This window comes from Mesoplodon bidens, assembly GCF_964165515.1.
Source record: "Mesoplodon bidens genome assembly, chromosome: 12".
NCBI lineage: Eukaryota > Metazoa > Chordata > Mammalia > Artiodactyla > Ziphiidae > Mesoplodon > Mesoplodon bidens.
In genome coordinates this window covers 34944908-34967328 of record NC_138168.1, presented here as the reverse complement: position 1 = coordinate 34967328, position 22421 = coordinate 34944908, and positions in this window count along the sequence as shown.

Below are 22421 nucleotides of genomic sequence, written 5' to 3'. Positions count from 1 at the left end.
AAAGCAAGAGAAGTGTTGGTGAGAATGTGAAGAAAAGGGAATCCTTGTGCACTGTTTATGGGAATGTAAATTGGTTCAGCCACTATGGAAAAACAATGAGAGGTTCCTCGAAGAATTAAAAATAGAACTACTGTATGATCCAGCAATTATACTTCTGGGTGTATATTCAACGGAAATGAAATCACTGTCTTGAAAAGATATCTGCATTCCCATGTTTATTGCAGCATTATTCACAATAGCCCAGACATGGAAACAGCCTAAGTGTCAGTCCAGTGAATGAATGGATAAAGAATATGTAGTATATATGTACAATGGAATATTATTCAGCCACAAGAAAGAAAGAAATCTTGTCATTTGTGACAACATGGATGGACCCTGAGGGCATTATGCTAAGTGAAATAACTTGGACAGAGAAAGACAAATACTACATGATATCACTTGTATATGGAATGTAAAAAAAGCTGAACTTTAGAAGCAGAGACAGTATGATGGTTACCAGGGGCTGAGGGTAAGGGAATTGGGGAGATGTTGGTCAATGCGTACAAACTTGCAGTTAGAATATGAATAAATTCTGGAGATCTAGTGAACCGCTTGTATTTATAGTCAACAATACTGTATTATATACTTCAAAGTTGCTCAGAAACTAGATCTTAAATAGTCTTACCACAAAAAAGAAATGATAATTATGGGACATGGTAGAGGTGTTAGTTAATGGTGGTAATCATATTGCAATATATAAATACCAAATTAACACTTTGTGCACCTTAAACTTATACCATGTTATATGTCAATTATATCTCAATAAAAATATGTATTTGCTATATGTATTTGGTAAATTTATAATGCATTTTGTCCATCTTTTCAATTTCTAGGTATTACAATTATTCTCAGTTTGTGAACAAATTTTTAACAAGTTTTGAGTTTACATATGCTTTATGTAATAATTTTAAAATCTATCATTTTTCAGCATTATAAAATGTTAACTTTATTCAAAATTTCTTTTCCTTTTAAATATGAAATCCATCTCACATTTACATTATTTTCAGGTAACATTTTATCTGACTTATTCAATATAAAAATTATATTTGTTTATTTTAATAGAACATCTGGAAAATAAAGAAAATTTCAAAGAATTGAATGAGCATCATCCACAATCCCAATACCTATAGATGACTATTTTCAAGTTTCACTGTGTTTACTTCCAGTTCTCTACTCCATGCATATGGGTGCATCTATCTATAAGTGTCTTATCCATAAAACAAAGACAATCAGGATCATACTACACCTACTAGAGACATACAGTATAGTTTGAGGTAGTGATGTCCAGAGGTTTGAGTGGGGAGTCAGGGTCACACTGCTAGAGTTCAAATCTGTACTCTACAAGTTACTAGAAGTCTGAAGGATTTGCTTCGGCAAATCCTTTGTCCTGTCTCAGTCTCATTTTCCTCATCTATAAAAAGGGGATGATAATAATATCAAGGAGGTGTAAAGATCACTTAACACACTGCAATAAGAGCCTAAAAGTTTTTTAAACAATAGATCGTGAAGATCTATTGTTAAATAACTTTTGAAATATAGGTTTTAATGGAAGCATAGTTTTTATAATGGTAACACTATAAATTATGTAACCATTTGTTTCAGTTACTTTTACTCTTGACTCTGGGCAACAGAAAAGCGAAGTAAAAGTGGCCTTAACAATAAGGATAATTTTTATATCATATACCAAGAGGTTTTGAGGTAGACTTGTTTCAAAGTGGATTAATCCAGCAACTCAACAACAGCACTAAAGACCCATGTTCTTTCCAACGCCCTGCTCTTTTTTTCTCAGCATGTGGGCTTGTTATACTAGGCTGGATGCTCTCATGGTTCCAAGACATTGGCACTGTTCCAGGTATTGCATGCAGACATATCAATGCTGACACGAATAAAACAGAAAATCCCTGACTAACATCCTTAATAAGAGCAAGGGAAACATTGCTCGAGCCCAGCTTGCTGTCATGTAGAACTGGCCACCAAAGGCAAGCCACTGACATGATATGTCAAAGTGAGAAAAGGCTGCTCTTGGTGTTGGCTCCAGAATCTTATCACTTTTGCTATGTCACCTGTGATTTCACTAGTGGGTGACTCAAGCTTGTTTTCTCTTCCCAGTTCTGAATTCAAGATTCACAAAAGTACATCTCATAGCAGAATCTGAATGACATCCAGAATTCTAGCTGAATTGGGTTCTGGAGGGGTAAATTATAGCTTTTCAGCTTTTGCAGTATAAGAAGACATTCAGGGAGGGAGTTGGACAAGATATGGATAAGCCAACCCTCAATTTATCAGAAATTCTACTTCTAGGAATAAATTTAAAAGAAATAATTGTGGATGTGCCCAAAATGTAGCTAAAAGGATATTCATCACAGTGTTGTTTATACTAGTGGAAAATTGGAAACAATTTAAATGACCAAAAATAAAGCTTTGATGTTAGTTTTGGAATATTTTAAAATCATTAAAAATGAGGCTCTAGGAGAAAATTTCTCTAGGAGAAAATCTAAGTAACCTGGAGTTTGACAATGAGTTTTTAGATACAAGATGAAAAGCTCAATCCATGAAAGAAAAATTGATAAGTTGGACCTTATTAAAATTAAAAATTTCTGCTATGTGAAAGGCAATGTTAAGAGAATGCAAAGGTGAGACACAGTGGGAGAAAATATTTGCAAAACACGTATCTGACAAATGACTTGTATCCAAAATTTACAAAGAGCAATTAAAACTCAACAATAAGAAAACAAAAACCCTTCAAAAACTGGACAAAAATCTGAATATACACCTCATCAAAGAAGATATGTAGATGGCATATAAGCATATGAAAAGATGGCATTAGGAAAATACAAATTAAAACAACATGAAACACAACTACACATCTATTAACAGGGCTAAAATCCCAAAACACTGACAACTCCAAGTGCTGAGTAGGATGTGGAGCAATAGGAACTCTCATTCATTTCTGATGGGACTGCAAAATGGTACAGTCACTTTGGAAGACAGGTTAGCAGTTTCTTACAAAGCTAAATATAGTCTTACCATATGATTCAGCAATCATGCTTCTAGGAATTTACCTAAATGCATTGAAAACTTATGTCCACATAAAAACTTGTATGCAAAAGTTCATAGCAGATTTATTCATAATTGCCAAAAATTTGAATTAACCAAGATATCTTTAAATACGTGAATGTACAAACGAACAGAGGTGCATCTACACAATGGAGTATTACTCAGTGATAAAGGGAACTGAGCTATCCAGCCATGAGAAGAGATAGAGGAAACTTAAATACCTATTGCTAAGTGCCAGTCTGAAAAGGATACATAATTCCAACTATCGCACATTCTGGAAAAGGCAAAATTATTGATACAGTAAAAAAGATTGGGGGAAGAGTAGAAAAGGATGAATAGGTGGAGCACAGGGGATTTTAAGGACAGTGAAAGTATGCTGTATGATACTGTACTGATGAGTATATGACACTGTGAATGTGTAAAAATCCACAGAACACAGCATAGGGGCTGTACACTAAATGTAAACTCTAGACTTTAGTTAATGATAATATATCAATATTTATCCATTGAATATAACAAATATACCATATTAAAGCAAGATAATAACATGAAACTCTGTATGTGGGGGAGATACATGTATAAGGAAACCCTCTATATTTTCTGCTCAATTTTTCTGTAAATCTAAAACTCCCCCTGGCAAGTCTATTAATTTTTTTAAAATTAATTAATTTATTTATTTTTGGCTTCATTGGGTTTTCATTGCTGCGTGCAGACTTTCTCTAGTTGTGTCGAGCATGGGCTACTCTTCATTGCAGTGCACAGGCTTCTCATTGCAGTGGCTTCTCTTGTTTTGGAACATGGGCTGTAGGGATGCGAGCTTCAGTAGTTGTGGCATGCAGGCTCTGTAGTTGTGGCTCACAGGCTCTAGAGCGCAGGCTCAGTAGTTGTGGCGCACAGGATTAGTTGCTCTGTGGCATGTGGGATCCTCCTAGATCAGGGCTTGAATCCTTGTCCCCTGCATTGGCAGGCAGATTCTTAACCACTGTGCTATGAGGGAAGTCCCAAGTCTATTAATTTTTAAACATGAGGCTATAGAAGGTTATTTAATGTCATGAAAAATGCTAATAATACATTAAGTGAATAAATCGGGTCACAAAATTCTATGTTCCTATTTTATTTTAAACACATGTACAGGTTCATTCCCCCCATGCCCCGCCCACACACACACACACACTCATGGGCAAAGACTTGAACACCTTACCCAAAAGAGCAATAGTCATTGTCTCTGAGATATGGAATAAAGTGCAATTTTTTGTTTACCTTTTAATATGAATTTTCCAAAATTTTACAGTGGAACCTGTATCACTTTTCTGAAAAGAAAAAAGTAGCTTTTAAAAAAGTTTCTACCAAAATATCTACCATAAATAATTATTTTTTATTGGTAAATTCTATTGGCAAGTTCTAGAAATGGTACAAACTTGTTTCTTTTCTTGAGAAACACACAACATTTATCTAAAAACATTTGTGATAAATTATTTTTCCCTGGAGATAATTATTTTTTAATGCCCACTAGTTATTTTTACAGAGACATTAGGTTAGGCTACAATGTGAAACTCACAATGTCTGAAGCTGAAGTCACCATCTTCCTGTTTATACTCATTCCTCTAGCATTCTTTACATCTGAAAATTGCAGTGTTGTCCTCTCAATCTTTTAGAGTTAAAAATCACAGACAGCTTCCACATCAAAATTCTCTCCTGACTCCCCAATTCATCCATCATGCAATGCTAGGCTTTTTTTTTTTTAATCATAATGTCCTTCTTCAAAATCACTAATAACTGCATTGTCTAAGGACTAGAACTACAACTCTAGTTGACTGTTTGACACTTACCCTTGTCTGGCCCAATTTACCTTTCCAGGTATATTTTCCAGAATACAAGATACATCTTATACCCTATACAAAATGACTTGCTGTTTCCCTTACATTCTGTACACCACTCTTTCTCACCTTCATCCCATATTTCAAACTTGGAATCTGTTTATCCTAACTCATTCTTCCAACCTCAATATCTGTGGCTGTTGAAATCTTATTTTTCCTTTAAATCTTTGATCAGTTCCTTGAAACTTTTCCTATTTAAAAAATCCCCATCAGAATCCATCTCCTCTCTGATCCTCTATGTTGAGTCTATACGTTGAGGACTATGTTGAGCCTCCTTTATAGCACTTTTTATAATCTCCCTTATGTAATGTGAGTGATGCCTACATCCATTTTCCTCAATAGATAAAAATATCCTTTAGGATAGGGACCATGCTTTTGTATCACCTAAAACACACAAAGTACAGATCTTTGCACAATAAATGGCTGTTAAATTGAATTGATTTAAATTACATTAGAAGTCATTTGAAAGTGCTAGCAAAATACCATTAATGGTGTCTGTGTAAGATGCTTTGAATTAAATGTGAAGACAAATACATTAATGCTAACATGCTCTCAAGCAAACACCACCAGCTCTGCAGTGAAGATTATCAAACATCAGCTTCCCTACCTGGGACTTGTGATTTGAATGCCTGATTCTGTAAGTTCAGAACAAGTTCACTTTTCTTGTTTGAACCAAGACCAGAAGAGTGCTTCATAAGATCAATATAAGAAAAAGTGTAATAGATGCACAATTTGAGAAGTGATCTGAGATCATTTTATGTGTAAGAACATGTTTGTGCTACTACAATGAAAAGAAAGTGAGGAAAGCAGAAGAAATGTTGTGTGACCCCCTTCTCTCTACTCTTCTCCCCTCAAAGCAAATTAGCAAACAATTGATGATCCAGATTCTCCTTTTTTTGAAAATCAAATAATCTTCCTCTAAAAGTGGTTATTTGATCATTGCTGTATATGGGAACATGTTAAATGTGGTTTGACATCTCTTCAAGAAAGAAACTGCTGTGTTGGCACTCAAATGTCCTTTGTAAATTTGTGAAGGCTTTTAATAATAACTGATTTTTAATTTATAGTAATGGAACAAATATCAAATGACATTGCTTATAATGCATTTTTAAGAATCCACTATTCAGCTGCATAGCACAGGGAGATCAGCTCGGTGCTTTGTGACCACCTAGAGGGGTGGGATAGGGAGGGTGTGAGGGTGGGAGGGAGACTCAAGAGGGAGGGGATATGGGGATATATGTATACATATAGCTGATTCACTTTGTTATACAGCAGAAACTAACACAACATTGTAAAGCAATTATACTCCCATAAAGATGTTAAAAAGATAATATTGGGGGAATAAAGCATGCTGCATAAAAAAAAGAATCCACTATTAATTTCTATTATAGAAACATGTATTCCAAGATGCTGTCCATGGTCCTGATGCTCACACAGCATCAGAGCAGCAAAATCCCAGATATAAAAGAATCATAAGGGGAGCCTTAATTGTGCAGTATATTCTTATAGTCATTTAATTTCTCACTCAATTCAAGTGTCAATATTTTGCTTAATTTCTTATTTATTAATTTGCATATAAAGTTGTGCCCTATATAGACTATAAGCCACTGACCTCTCTTATACCAAGTGCTTAATGTCATATATATAGCAGTATAGCTTTAAATAGCTGAAAAACAAACTGTGTGTAACAGTAAAACAATGAAACAAATCATTAACTCCTCAGAAGACCACGATAACTTGGTAAATCTCTGGTGGGGTGTGTGTGTGTGTGTGTGTGTGTGTGTGTGCGTGCACGCATGCACATGTGTGTTTCTCATTTTTTGTCTAGCTTCTGTGTTCAGATGGATTCTGTTATTCTGTTGTTACAGGGTGTCAATGAAATCAACAAAAAGCCTTTACACACAATGTACACCCAAAATTTGCTTTAGTTTAAAAAACTAAATTTTCTTTAAAATATTTTAAAGACTGAAGTATTCCAATCTATAATTATAAAGAGATGTCGACTCTCTTGATAGTAAAGTTGTTTAGATCAATTATTTCCACTGTCATTATGTCATAAATTCTAATGAAATTCCTTAAGTCAATGAAAACAACACACCAAATAAATAAAATGATTTTAAATCCAGAAATAAAACTCAGGGCTTAATTTGTTCCTCTGTCCAGATATTCAGGGCAAGGTTGGACCTGACTGGTGATACACTGCAGTAAGTGCTAAAATTTAGAGGCTTGATAGGATCAGCTATAAGAGTGCTACTTTAAGTTTGAATTCTTTCCATTTATCATCATGTGTCACACCTGAAATACTACCCAAATTCAGTGTATATTTTGTATGTGTGGTAATCTAACTTTATAGGCAATAGTCTAGTGATCCTTGTTTACTATCAAGATGTAATGCTGGTGATTAAATTACAGATGACACACCACATCAATTCTTATTAGAGATGTGCAGGCAGTAAAATGTTTACATTTCAGTAGATGATTTGAGCCATCTCTCTCTCACACTCCTCATTATATTAAACTTGGTGATTATCAGTGAGTATTTCAGACTACAGTTGCCCAAGTTAAACATTTAGCATCTTATTAAGGCAGTTTTTTTTTGATATATTCACATGCTAGTACTTCTCTAGGTGGTTATAAATATTAAATGAGATGAGGTATATCAGAATGGTTTGTACATTTTAAAGTCCTATAAAAATAAGATGGGACATGATATTTATGGAACAAATATTTATTTAGCATCCATTATGTGTCAGGCATTCCTGTAGGTACTGGGGATAAGCTAGCTGAAAAAGAAACTCCTGCCTTCATGAAGCTTATATTCTAGTGAGGTAGACAGACAATAAAGAAGAAAAATAGAGTATTTCATCATGGTAAGTCTTATAAAGAAAAATAAAGAATAGGGAGTGATAGAGTGAATATTAAGAGGTAAAATTTAAAATAGAATGGTAAGGGAAGGCCTTGTGAGAAGATGTCTTTGAACAAAGATCTAAAAGAACCAGAGAAGGGATTTCTGGAAGGAAACTGTTCCAAGCAGAAGGTACAGCAAGTTCTAAGTCAGGAGCATGTGTGGTATGTTTGAGGAACATCAAAAAGACTAATGTGACTGAAGCAGCATAAGTGAAGGGAAGAGTAATAAGATATGATGATAGAGCTAAGATAACACAGGAAGAAGATAATGTAGAGGTCTGTAGACCTTACAGTCTTTGGTTTGCCATGTGACTGGCTTTGGCCAATGGGATGTGAGCAGCAGTGACATTGTTACTCTGGAGAACTCACGTGGCCCTCACCTTCCTTTTCTTTCTTCTGAACTGCTACTGACAACTATACAGTTGGTGGCTCCTATAATAAGCTGGGTCCTGGGGTGTCCAAGATGAAAAGATATGAAGTATAGTGTTCCTCTCACCTATAAAAGGCAGATAATGGCAATAAGAAATGAGCCTTTGATATTTTAAGGCACTGAGATTTTGGGGTTGTTTGTTACTACATCATAATGGAACTCCTCATACAGGCAATCTTTGGAGTTTTTTTGAGCAGAGGTGTTACATAATCTAACTTCTGTATCAAGTGGGTAATCCTAGCTCCTGCACTGAGAATAGTCCATAGAGGTCAAGGACACATACAGGAGATGAGAAGGGGACTATTGCACTTATACAAGCAAGAGATAACCATAGTTCAGACCAAGGAAATAGCAATGAGGATAGCAAAACATGGTAGAATTGTAGGTATATTCTGAAAAAAAAGCAAATAGCATATTCTGACGTATTTGATGTGGGATATGAGAGAAAGAGGAGATTTAAAAATGACTTCCAAGTTTTTGACTTGTACAGTTGGAAAGACAGAGTTGTAATTTACTGAAATGGGAATGACTATGGATCAAATGACTTTTGAGGATCAAGAGTCTTATTTTGTACATGTTAGGTCTGAAGTATTTGTTAGCCACGTAACCGAAGATGTGAAGTAGATATGTCCATATGTAAGTCTGGAGTCTGGGGCAGATATCTAGGCTGGTGATACCTTTTAAAGAATAATCTCTATAGATGCATTCAGTTATTTAAAAATATTTTTTCACCTAATTCCAATATCTAGATCCTCTAAGGATTTGTTTCTATCAGCTCTCTTTTATTCTTCTCTCTTTTAAAATGATGTGGTATTTTCTTTTGGAATTTTTAGAAATTTTTGGTTGAATGGTAGATATGATGAATGTAAAAAAAAAAACAAACGTGGCAGAAGCTGCAGATGATGCTATGTTCGTCCAGAGACAATCTACCCATTCTTGCCTAAGCCAATACCATGGTCAGGCTGGCTTGTGGCCCTCATAGGCTCAGTTTATCTCTAGCTGACCCATGATCCTCTCTCCTGTCAGGCCCCAAATTCTAATCTTGGTCTTGTGAGGCTGCTGAAATCTCTACTCCGCTTTCAGAGCCTTTCTGCTTATGCTTGGGGTCTCTTGCCCCATTCAGCACTGGAATTTTAAAACTGTCCTGAAGAGATAACTATCCATGTGCATGAAGTTCCTCCAAGTCTCTGCCCAATCTCTTCTAGTTTCTCTTTCCCCTAGAAATAGCCCCCTATAGATACAAAAGCTTAATTCTAAGCCTCTTATTTGCTCAGAACTGACAAGTGGGCCAAAATAAATGGCTAAGAAAGTCAGCTGACTTCTAGGAAGCTCTTACCTTTCCCAAGTTTTAGCATTTTCAGTTCTTGTTGCCTCCGCAGTTCTCTGCTGGCTTCACACAGATGATTTCTGATTTTTTGTTTTGTTTTTTTTTTTGGCTATCATAGTTGTTCTTGGTAGAATGCTGGTGTTCTGCTACCCACTCCATACCACCCAGAAGTGAGAGTTCAGACAATATTTAAAGTTATGAGACTGGTTGACATATCAAAAGGAATGAATGAAATAGAGAACAGAATTGAGTCCTGCAGTATGGAGTATTCCAAAGTTGAGATTTATCCACAAATACAAGGAAATAAATCATATTTTGTATGATACTGAAGTATATTTAAGAAGATCATATAATGTAATTGTCTTATCACTTTTCATTATTCACGCTTATTTTCTTTTCAAATGATTTGCTGATTAACAGATAAATGTGAGGTCCCAGTTGGCACAAATTCTTTTGGGCCTCTTCTTATAATTTCCTTTTTTTCCACCAGAAGAACTGAAAAGGGTCATTTTGTTAACAATTTCCTTCACGGGTTAAAGCCAAAAATACTTTCAATATGAGTTAAGTTTACATATGAATAAAATTGTAGAAGCTCTTGAAACAAGTACATTCAGTCTCTTATGACTATAGATTAGTGTCTCAGTAGCAATGAGATAAGATAGTCAAATAGGGTAATTTAAGAGGAGTTTAATGAGAAGACAATTTACAAAGAGTGTTTGCAAGGGGTATTGTCATACCTTAGGGCTAGAGATACAAGGTATTATTATCACCCCTAAGCCTGAAGGGGCAAAAGAAGGGAACATTTACTAGAACCAGGAGACAAAGGGGCCAGGTGTTGACAGGCACCCACAGTGACCCCAAAGAGAGTTAATCTCAATCCTCCTTTCTATTTTTGCCTGTGCTTCCAAAGGGGGAGCCAGAAAACAAGGTATCCTATGAGTTCATTCTTACAGGTAAACTTCCAGCACAACATAGATCTCTCTCTCTCTCTCCCTTTCGTTCCTTTTCCAGAATTGCCATATGGCTCTACAGTAAACTCAGCTACAGTAATACTACTTAGACCGTGAAAAATATGGCACGTCTTAGCATTACTCACATAACTTTGTAAATTCATTTCATAGAACTCTGTTACCAAGCTGATAAAACTGTAAAGATATGAATAGGACTTAAACAATGTACTTAATAAACCTGTCCTGAATACAGAGTATCAGGTATTTCCTCTTATAAGCATTCTTCATATTCTTATAAAAAACTATCCTGCCATGTGTCACACACACACACAAAACAGTTTGGGAGTAGTTTGCTGAAAATATAAACATCAGAAAACTAGATGACATGGAAGGTTGGGAACTAACTTATTTTAATCTGGTCCACATTCATAGGAGCTTAGTCTAGAACCTTTGAGACTGAACTTCTGCTTTTGAAGCCTAAGTGTTTAGAAGCATAGCCTCATGTTTTAATCTCAACTCACTCTTTACATGTGATTGATATTATAATGTAATTTCACTTAAATATCAATAGAGAAGTTACAATGCCAAAGGACATAGAGACTGAGCTGGACATCTCAGAGTTGTGGATTACTGCCATATCATTAATACATATTAGACATTGTAAATAATCCAAAAACTTGACTCAAAAAGCTGCCTTAAAGTCTCACGATGACTCACTATGTTTCTGGGTCCCTGGTGTGAGAAGAGGGGTCTATAACTAAATTTGTAGCCCTTGATGAAACTGCTCCCTTTCCTGTGTGTTTTTTAATCTTTATGAAAGATGCCATAATTCTCCAGTGACCCACAAACAAAACACTGAAATGATGTATTCATCCATTCATTTAATCAATGACCATTTATCAACCATTGCCATCCTGGAGATAAAGTCAAATGAGACAAATGAGGCTGAGTGGGTCTCATCTAGAAGGCATGATGGAAAAGTTAACAGTACTCTAAATCTCATAATAGATCTTTGCTCGGTAAGCTACTGAAGTCCTGGAAAGATGCTAAAAGATCTTATGTGTACAAGTCTGTGAGGGAGTGTACTCCAAGGAAAGCCTACTCCCCTTTCTCTAAACAAGGATTACATTCACTTCATGTCTAAAATGTTTCTTGGAAATCATTCTCTTGTCTCTATTATGGCTGCAAGGATGCAATTTGAGGACTTCTTACTTCTTATTCGGCCTTGTTGCAGTTGTTCCTTACTTAGTCTCCTAACCTCCAATTTCACCTACCTGCAACCCACCCTTCCCAATTATTGGCACTTTATTTTTCCTGGAGCACAGTGTCCTCACCCTATCTTGACCTCTTCATCTACTCTCTGCTCTAAACTACACTCCTAAGTGTTTACCTTGTTCCCTCCTGGCATGTCCTTCCTTGCTCATCCCTCATTTCCATCTTTGTAAATCTTGTCATTTCCTCAAAATCTGGTTGGAAGTAAACACTCTTTCTTCTAAGCTTCCATAAGTGTTTGTATTTTTTCATAGTACTTATGACAGTCTGCTTTGTTTTATGCTTTATCTGTCTTGGAAGATTCTAAGCTTTTTGAGGGTTCTGATCACACCATTTACTTATTTTTCTATGTCCCTCCTCATAGCAACTGGTATGATGTCTTTACCTTTGGGTGGGTGGGGGGAGGACTTAAATTTTTAAAACTTGAATTATGCAAACATTGCATAACTGTTAGAGCAGACTAGAGATAAACTCTAATTCGATCTGGTACTAACAAATTTTGGTGTCAGGTGGAGTGACACTGCAAAAGCATTAAACTTGTCTCTTACATACATTCAGTGATTAAAGAGTCATTTCACTGAAAGAAGCAAAAGTTATAACTTTTACATCCATAAGTCAGTACAGAGAAATCTCATTGAAAACATTTAACAGCCTCCTATGTTCCCAGTTCCGTATTGAATTCTATCATAAACGTGCCCTCGTATAGCCTATATGTTGCATGTTGAAACCAGAGTCTTGAAATGAAATACTTCCTTTTCTTTAAAAAATTGTAATTTAGTAGCTTTGCTTTCATGTAAAAATTTTCATGCAGAGTATGTTTTATATTTTGAAACACAAACTTCCTACCTTAAAAACAATCCATTTCTTCCCCATGTAGAGCTGTCAGAAAGAAGGAGAGATTCAGTAAACTGCATGTCACTATCAGCCATTGATAGCCAGTGATCTGTTCCAAATCCAAAGGCTAAACCAAACCTCATGCTGCTGTATGTCAGATACAATTGGTCCACAGTCAAAGTTTTACAGCTCAGACAGGGCACACTTTATCCTTCAGGCTGCTACTCAAGATAGCCACGACCCTGAGGAGAACCAGTCAACAAAACAGACAGACAAGAGGATGTGATTTGTATGCATCCCTGAGCCAGCTCACATCACCCCTGACCTACAGGTCAGGCTGCAAATGACAGCAGGGTGCACGCACCTGATCAGACAGAATATTCTCATTATAAAGCCTGGGAAGAGGGGGCAACTCCTCTGTGTTTACCCACAGACCAGATGCAATCTACCTAGGAAATGAGCCAAAAAAAAAAAAAAGGTACTGATTTAGCTCAACAGGAAGATGTGACTGACATGTCAACACCTTACAAAATTTTTAATCAGTCATTTATCCTGATAAACTTGGGTGAACACAAGATGATTATACAAAGGGAAGTTTATCAAAGAGAAGCAACAGTTTGTTTAATCACAGATGGGTCATCCAAAGAGAGCTAACCCAAAAAGAATAATCCTTATTGAACTGCAATAGAGAAACCTCATCAAATACACTTGGCCACCATCATTTGTTTTTAGAATAGATTTTGGTTAAGCATGAGTGTGAAATGGTAGTGCAAGCCTACAAATGTAGTTTCTTTTAAATTATTGGAAGGTGGTGAAAGTTTTCATATTTTTAAATGAAATCTGGATTTCCAAAAAGATCTGCATTGAAATGAGAATGATTGTGGAGGAGGTTAGACCAAATTGCCACATGTGGTAATTCTTAAGAATGGAGAAGAGGACACTGTCTTGGATTATTGGAAGTAGCTTTGCCTGAGGCCAGTAGAGTAGAGATGACCTCTGGAGTTCCCCATGAGAGCATGATTCAGAATAGCAGTATCTTAAATATTGTTAACATTCATCATACCACTACCCTGACACACCCTGGGTGAAATTTCACTGTCCAAACTGTACTAATTACATACACCAAAACCCATCATGACACAGTTGGTGTGTAAAGTCAGTCTTAATCTGAAACACCTGAGTAATAAATAAAGGAGCTCATGTATATGAATATGTGTATATTCATAATTTATATTTGTCTATATTTCATCATAAACAATGTCTTTATACTCACAAGAATACTGAGATAGTGAATGGAATCATGCAGATGAGATCCCTGAGGAAGCTTAAACACAGCCCTAGCCAACAATGTCCAGTTTATATCTCTTTAGCAACATGTAGTAGAAAGGCTGGGTAAATCAAATTTCTCTCAACGAGCGTTCCCTTCCCCTTAGATGGTAAGTTCACAATTTCACAGACAATGTTCTCTTTAGATTTATGTTCTCAACATATAGAACAATGCCTGTTCATGCTGAAAAAGACCTAGGCTTGAAGGTATGCAAGGGATCAACTAATAAAACCTGTAGCTGATGTTTCCTAAGGAAAATCAGGTAGAATTCCTTCTCTTTCCTCTAATGTTCAGTTTGGCCTCTTAGGATTTTTTTTTTCTTTTTTTCTGCTAGGCTCATCCTTCATGTTTATATCAACCAAGTTTTAGCTTTAGTGTTTTAAACTATATTGACTGCAGAAAGTTCGTGGAGATAAGGGAAAGGACATTCAAATGGCAGCACATATGCTAATCTTGTGACAGGGCAAATTTTACTTATACCTTCTGAGCCTTATCTTTTAAAAATTTGAAATATAAGAATAGTTAGGCTGATATCATAAAATTATAATACTTTTTTTTCTTTTTTTTTTTGCGGTATGTGGGCCTCTCACTTTTGTGGCCTCTCCTGTTACGGAGCACAGGCTCCGGACGCGCATCCTCACCGGCCATGGCTCACGGGCCCAGCTGCTCCGCAGCATGTGGGATCTTCCTAGACCGGGGCATGAACCCGTGTCCCCTGCATCGGCAGGCGGACTTTCAACCACTGCGCCACTAGGGAAGCCCCATAAAATTATAATACTTTTTAAATGAGAATATATGTGAAATTATTTGTAATACATAAAATGCTATTAAATGTGAATCATCATGTTATTTTTTTCTCCCTTTGGAGAGATCCCAACATAAAGGTCTTATAGGAAATTCTATTTAATAATATGGGAGTTTGGTAATAAATAAATTCTGCCATATATTCTGCACCATCTCATGATGTGATACTAAATAACAAGAAATAGGATACAGAAGAGAAACTGGTGTCCTTTGGCATAAGGAAATTTTAAATTTAGATAAACAACGAACATTTTTTAATGTAAAAATTGTCTCATATAATATTCAAATTTAACTGGGTATCCTGTATTTTATCTGGCAAGCCTACCTTGGCATCAATAAAAAATTTTAAGCCTTGATTAATTGTAACCCAGCTTTCTTCTAAAACTGTCCTCTTGACCCCCTTATTAAGTGGATCTTATTATTTTGTCTTCATTTTCATTGGCTGATTGTACAGATATCTTTTATAATAAACAACCTCAAATCATCTGGGGGAAATAGAAAGACAACGACTAGAGATTTTTAAACATGCAATGTGTTTTATTAATGTCTGAACATTCCTTCCCCCCCTCAATCTTTCATTTGATACATATCCCTGGGGCACAAGCTAGGTGACAGGCACTGTGCTAGGTATCAGCATACTCTGGGATCCACCCTCACCATTTATATAGTCCTTTGTATTGCCAGAGTTGGAAGTCTGCAAACTATATATTCTCAGTTCCTTTGACCTAGCTAGCTATTAGGTTCTGGCTAATGGGATGCACTGGCCTCACCGGAAGGTAAGGGAAAAGGAAAAAGCTATTTTTCCTTTCCATCAGTTTTCATCAGCAGCAGTTGTGGGTGACTGGGAATTATTGCAAAGGGCTATCAGCTTCAGCAGCAACAACACTAATTTCAGAAGCCTCCATAAGACTTCAGACTTCTTGATGTCTTGCCCTTCGGCAGCAGTGTGATTACAACAGCAGTGGCGGCTGCAGAGGCCATGCCTCCTGGGAACCCAGCAGTGAGTGTGGGATCATGGCCATCATCCAAGAGATGGTAGCAACTTCCTAATCTTTATGTAAAAACATTCTAATGCTTTGTACCCCTCTAGTTCCTTCTCATATTTTTATTCTTCTATTTCCTCCAATTAGTCTGTAATCCATGGCTTGTATTAAAATGCTGATATTTAAAAGACCTGGAGTCATTTCTGCTTTATTGACTAGACGTTGACTGATATAAGAGTTTATGGGTGGAAAAGTTTGAGAACCATTGCTCTACAACATCACTGCCAGTTTACACCATCTTTGGAATCATGTGACCCCAAAGTAATGGAAGAATCTGTGGCTCTTTTTAGTCACAAAGACCTTCCAACATGGGGATTTTAGGGAGGAGTCTACAATTACTAATAAGCTATATAAAAATCAGAGCTAAATCAAAGGAGCTTCCACTTACATGGTCAGCAGGAAAGTAAACTTTTATGGTCAAATTTTGTGTCCTTAGCCACTCATCAATAATAGCTTGACCAGATTGCTGGTAATAGTAATACATGTAATATGAGAGGGGAAAAAAGGCCTGTAGATATCATTAATATAAAATTTAAAAAGTTTCCTTGAGATTCTATTAGGAGAGAAACTTATTGGCAGATGATCTGTATTTTACATAATTTGGTTGAATTGAGTTTGTCTGGTTTACTTCTCTGCTCCTAGATGGATCAAAGCCTTTAATCAATGTAGAGTTTTCAAAACACCTTTTTATTGAATCTGTTACATTCATTATCCTATAGTCAAGACATTATATCTTATCTCTAATTAAATTTTCTTGAAATTTCAGTCTGTTTGCTCTTTATCTTTACTTGAAAAGAAGAATGCATCTGGATTCTTCCTTAACACTGCACATACTCCTGAAGATAATTAATCATTAGCCCTCTTCTCCAGTATTCTCATTTTTTTTTTTTTGGGTGAAGAAATCTCAATGCCATTGACCTTTAGACATGATTGTTTCCATCACATTATGTAGTCCTCTGCACAGAGTATAACTGATGTAAGTTGGCCCATCCTCTAACTGCCACAATTAGAGCTAAGGTTTTTCTAATCCTGTTAAAGAGTGGCACCTAAAAAGTTATTTAAAGGAAAAATATTTGTTTTGCTTTCACAAGAATGCAAAAATTTGTGTGGAGAATATCTGACAGAAATATGGATGGAGTTAGAAATTACCCAGGACTATTGGTCTGACTTCATAAAATGCTTTCTAAATGCACAGTCTCATGGATCAGATGTTCCCAAATTATCTTAGTTCAAGCAACATTTTCCTCTTTCACAGGGGAGCATTCTAACCTAAGTCTATAAAACCAAATAAGTTAAGTGTACTCAGTAAGAAAACTTTGTCCAAAATCTGGTTTGAGATAAAGTCTGAACTGAAACAGTTGATAAAACAGTGGCTGTTGGTTTTGTGCTTTTCTCCTTAAGTCACTAGAAACTTAAAATGTTGAATTCTTAAAGAACCAGCAAATAAACCCCCAAAGGAAAAAAAGAAGCCTAATGTTCATTCCTGTATTAGACTATGTTGTAGTTCCTGGTTGAGGTCAGGCACATAATGGGTACTTAACGCAGGGTATAGAGTTAATTATTAAATAATGACAACAGTAATGTGTTTTAAAGTAGTAGTTTAAACATAATAACAATAATAGTGAATTTGAAATCTATTTGGCAATTTCAAAATGCTTTATAAGTCATACCTGAGGGGGAGAAAAACCAATTATTTATGACAAAGTGCTCATCAGTGCTTTACATTGTAGTGAAATCTTTTTTTTTTTAAATAAATTTATTTATTTATTTTTGGCTGCGTTGTGTCTTTGTTGCTGCGCGCCGGCTTTCTCTAGTTGCGGAGAGCAGGGGTACTCTTCGTTGCGCGGTGCACGGGCTTCTCATTGCTGTGGCTTCTCTTGTTGCAGAGCACGGGCTCTAGGCGTGCGGGCTTCAGTAGTTGTGGTACACGTGCTCAGTAGTTGTGGCTTGCAGGCTGTAGAGCGCAGGCTCAGTAGTTGTGGCGCACGGGCTTAGTTGCTCGTGACATGTGGGATCTTCCCGGACCAGGGCTTGAACCCGTGTCCCTTGCATTGGCAGGTGGTTTCTTAACCACTGCACCACCAGGGAAGTCCCTGTAGTGAAATCTTAATGTATAGTATATAATATGCTACATGGCTTGTATCATGAAAAATTACAAGAACAATCTGTTGATTTTATTTTTAAAGATTAATATATTATACATATTTTATGCATGTACACTAGAATAAGCATAAAAACAAAATATTAGTTTACAAATATATGAAAAACAAAAATAAAAAATGCATTCATTCATAGATAGAAATAAATTCTGAAATATTTATGCCAGTGGGCTTTTCCTTAATTACCTTTAGCTAATGAATGTATGTAAAATGTTTATCCATTGCAAAGAAGATCATCTATTTGATTTGTAAAGTATATTTAGATTATTGAATTTTAAAGTCTGTAATGTTTATATAACTGCAGAGGTTTTCACGTGACTTTTCCAGTGCCTGGTGAGGTAACAATGTTAATACTTTTAGATCAACATTAGGAAGCTTTTTATGTTATGTAATAACTTTTATCCTATTGAGCTGATACAGTTTACTTAATCTTCTGAGTTTACTGATTAAGAGTCACGGAATAATAATCTGGTAGAACCTGGTTTTAAGAATAATAATATTGGACTGAAAGCAAAGGACCCAGATTAGAAATCATGGAAGTAATGGCACTCAGGGATATTTTGAATGAGGTTTCTTTCTTCTACCCTCCCTCACTCTGTCTCTCTGTCCCTCTTTCTTCCTACATTCATTGAGTACATCAATCAGGAAATCCTAATACTATAAATTCAACCCATTTATTTTCACCTGGTGTAAAATCATATGTGATATTAATAATGGATGGGAAAAGGGATTTAGGCTTTGGAGTCAGATTTGCCACGTGGCTCCACTCTTTACCGACTAAGGAACTTGAGTACGTTAGTTAACCTGTAGGAATCTCAGTTTTCTCATCTGCAAAAATATAGAAATTAGCACCATCTCAGATTTTATGATAAGGATGACATAATGTATACAGAATTGTTAACCCTATGCCAGACACAAACTTTGTGCTATTTATTATTATTTTACTGTTTCAGGTACTGTTGATGAGTAAGATAAAGTACTTTCTTTCCTTTGATTTTTCTCCTGTGTAGAATGAAATTGTTGGATGATCTTGAAATTTACTTCCAACTTCAAAATCTATGGATTTATAATCCCTTCCTTCTTAATGATGCTCTTGTCATGGGGGTAACTGCATAGTCATCTGGTCTTTCTTAGCTAACTTGCACGTGAATGTGTTAGTAACAGATGCATGATCTGAAGACCGAGCAGGTGACCTAGGTTCCAGACGCTTTCACAGCCCACAGTGGAATAATAAATCTGCAATTTTAATGAACTGAAGGTAGTTTTACAATCTGAATTAGTATAAAGATTTTGGAGTAATCCGGAAAACAGATTAAATAACAGCAGCAGCAATGATAGCAGCCTCGTCCAGGAATATTATAAAGAAGGAATCAAGTGACATTTTTTGGTGGCACGTTGAGTGCCACTCAACTTAATCAAGTGCTAGAACTTAATCAACAACTGTTAGTGTTTGTTGAACTCCTATTGTACATTGAGGCTTCAATAGAATCTTTAAGAACTTAAAGGAGAGGAAAAGGGTGTGATGGGATACTAATATCTAGGATGTCCTTCCACTTCCTCCAATCTTTATACTGTCTGTCCCTAATTGGCTTGTCATCACAGGATCCCACAAACATCAGAGAAGGGGGTCTATGTCTGATTCTTTTTTATACTGCTCATGTCTATACAGTAGGAGCTCCAATTAATATTTTTGATACAACAAAAAAAAAGTGAGTAAAATTTCCTCTGGAACATTCCAAAAACTCATAGGGTAAATTCTAAGAAGCGATTCTTTGCAACACAGGCGATGCTTGAGGGGGCAAAAAGGATGATTTTTTAATTTAGTACACCTTTTAAAAATGGGAAAAAGTATATTTTGCACATTCCCACAATGTGGGACATGAAAACTAACTGAAGGGATTTTTTTCAAGATTTACTAGGCCTTTTGTTTGAGAAATGACTTTAAAACTTTCAGTAAGGGAGTCTCTCCCTGCCTCCCAGAAGTTATAATATTGAAAAAAAAGTACGGAGGCTCTAGTTTCTGCTGTCAGTTAACATTGTACTGACCATTTGAATTTCCAAACTCTGTAGATTGAATGGATATTCTTGAAACAAAGATCAGAATTTATTTGAATCGTGAATAATGTTAAAGATTAATTTTTGATTATTTTAAAAGAATATCTTTTGCTTTTCTCCAGTCACATCTTAAAATTTCATAGATAAAAGTATTATGGTCACTCATCTGGAGCTCAACTTCATTATTTCTTTCTCTGATTATCCATTGTAATAACTGAACAGTATCTTCCAAGTTAGAGGGCCTTTTTTTCACATGACACCCTTTGCTTCCTCCTCATCTCCACTGAACAAGACTACAAAGCATCAAACTTGAAGCTTGGAAAGACCCTGAATACCTTCTGAATTTCTACCCAAGATATGAAGAATAAGACTCAACAATTAAGGTGAAAGCAAGATTAGAGTTACTTTCTGGGACACTGACAGCCACAGAGATGGATTTTAGTCTTTGTAAAAGTGTGCTTTTGGGTTTAGGGTTTCCTCACTTCTTTTCACTCATCCAAAAATGAGTTGAATACATATGTAAATAAAACATCTACAAGAATTCTTATGTAAATAAAAAAATATAGCATTCAGAGAAAGAAAAGAGCAGTAATAAAGGAGAGCTAGTCCTGTGGGGCTTTGTGAACAAGGGAGGGAATGATTTCTTTGTGTCACAACAAAACGTAACCCTGCCCATGAAAGGAAGGAGACAGAAGGCTAGTTTCTGCTAAAAGCCTGGTTGCATGTAACTGACCCAGCGGAGGAATCCTGGTTCTATCTCTAGGGCTCTTTAGCTGCTCAACGTGGATCCTACGTGTACACAGGATACCTGCGTCTGTTCTCCTTTTTAAAACGAAAGAGAAGCCAATCCTAATCAGCAGGATTATATTTGAAACTATTTCTAGTGAGCTGTATTATTGCTTAAAGAGAAAGTTAAAGACAAGCAAGCAAATTATGCCTTTAATTAAAGTTTTGGGGTCTTTGTTCTAATGCTGCTGGTTGCTAACCAGAGAATGTCCCTCCTTCTCTGCTACCTTGTCAGATTCATGTCCTAAACATACCAGTTCCCCGTGGAGCTGGACATTTTAAGTGTGAACAAAACCAGTACCACTTGAGCAAAATATCCTCTGAGGTTGGCAGCCTCTTCCTAAAATGTTTTCTATGGTTGCTGCGTTACTTTATGACAGTTCACATCCAGGCACAAGCCATAATAAGTTACATAAGGAGGGCAAGGTTCTGTGAAATATTCATGAACAGTTAAGTCAGTAATCTGCAAATTATGGATATTAATGCTTTTCAGGTTCTGAGCAGTAAAGATAGCTAATCACTATCTTGTATGCTTTTATCCAAAATCTCAGAGAGAATAAAAATTGCAGAAGTATTGCTTCCTTCTCATGTTACTGATCTGCCATTTGCTACGCAGCTCTTGTTAGGTTTAAAACACGTGAATGAGACATTTCTTTTAGTAGACTTACTGTTAGGCACTTGATTGAAAACATGTCAAATGTTTCACATCAGTTTTTCTTCTCCTCCCCAGTACTACATTGTTAGATTTTTGTGACCTAAAAATTAAGCAAATTTGTATAAATATTATACACCTGAAAAAAATAACTTTTTAGAAATAGATCCCCATGGTAATTATTTGATACTTCACTCGTTTGCAAAGAGATGGTACTAAATTTTTTTTGTACAGGTTGGAATAAAAAAATACAAACCTATTTTGTACCTGGCTTTAGATTTTTGAAAAAACTTCAACATACTATTCAAACATGACAGGAAGAATCTGTCATTTGGCACACATTAATTAAAATGGTAGTGAAAACTCTAAAGGCTAGAAAACGCCCCTTTAAACAAGTCAAAAACAACAATCTAGATTTTAAAAAAAATTCCACAAAGGGAAAAATACACAAAGAAGCAAGAATCAATTATTATACAACACACAGAAATAAGCAAGGATTCAAAGACTTTCTTAAGAGTAGCTTTATCCCAAAGGTAATTATTATCCGTGCTCTCTGGGGTGGGAGAAAATCCTACATTAACTTTCAGTGAATCTCTCTGACCCCTGTAACAACTTGGATGTCTTCTCACTATAACTCAGTTAATAGAAAGGCATCTTGCTTTCTGAATATCACACCTGCAGTCGTCAGCCCTTGGGAATCATTCAGTTCATTGGTAAACACAAGCTACATACATCAGAAGTTTCCACTTTCTCTAGCTCTTTATAACACCAAGGTCCCTCCCCTCTCCCCAGGCTCCTTGCAGCTATCTAGGGAATCTTTCACTTTTTGTCCTTTCCCGACCCTTCTGGACCACATTTTCTCTTCTTATTCAGGCCATCTGCTCTCAAGGAAGGTAAAACTT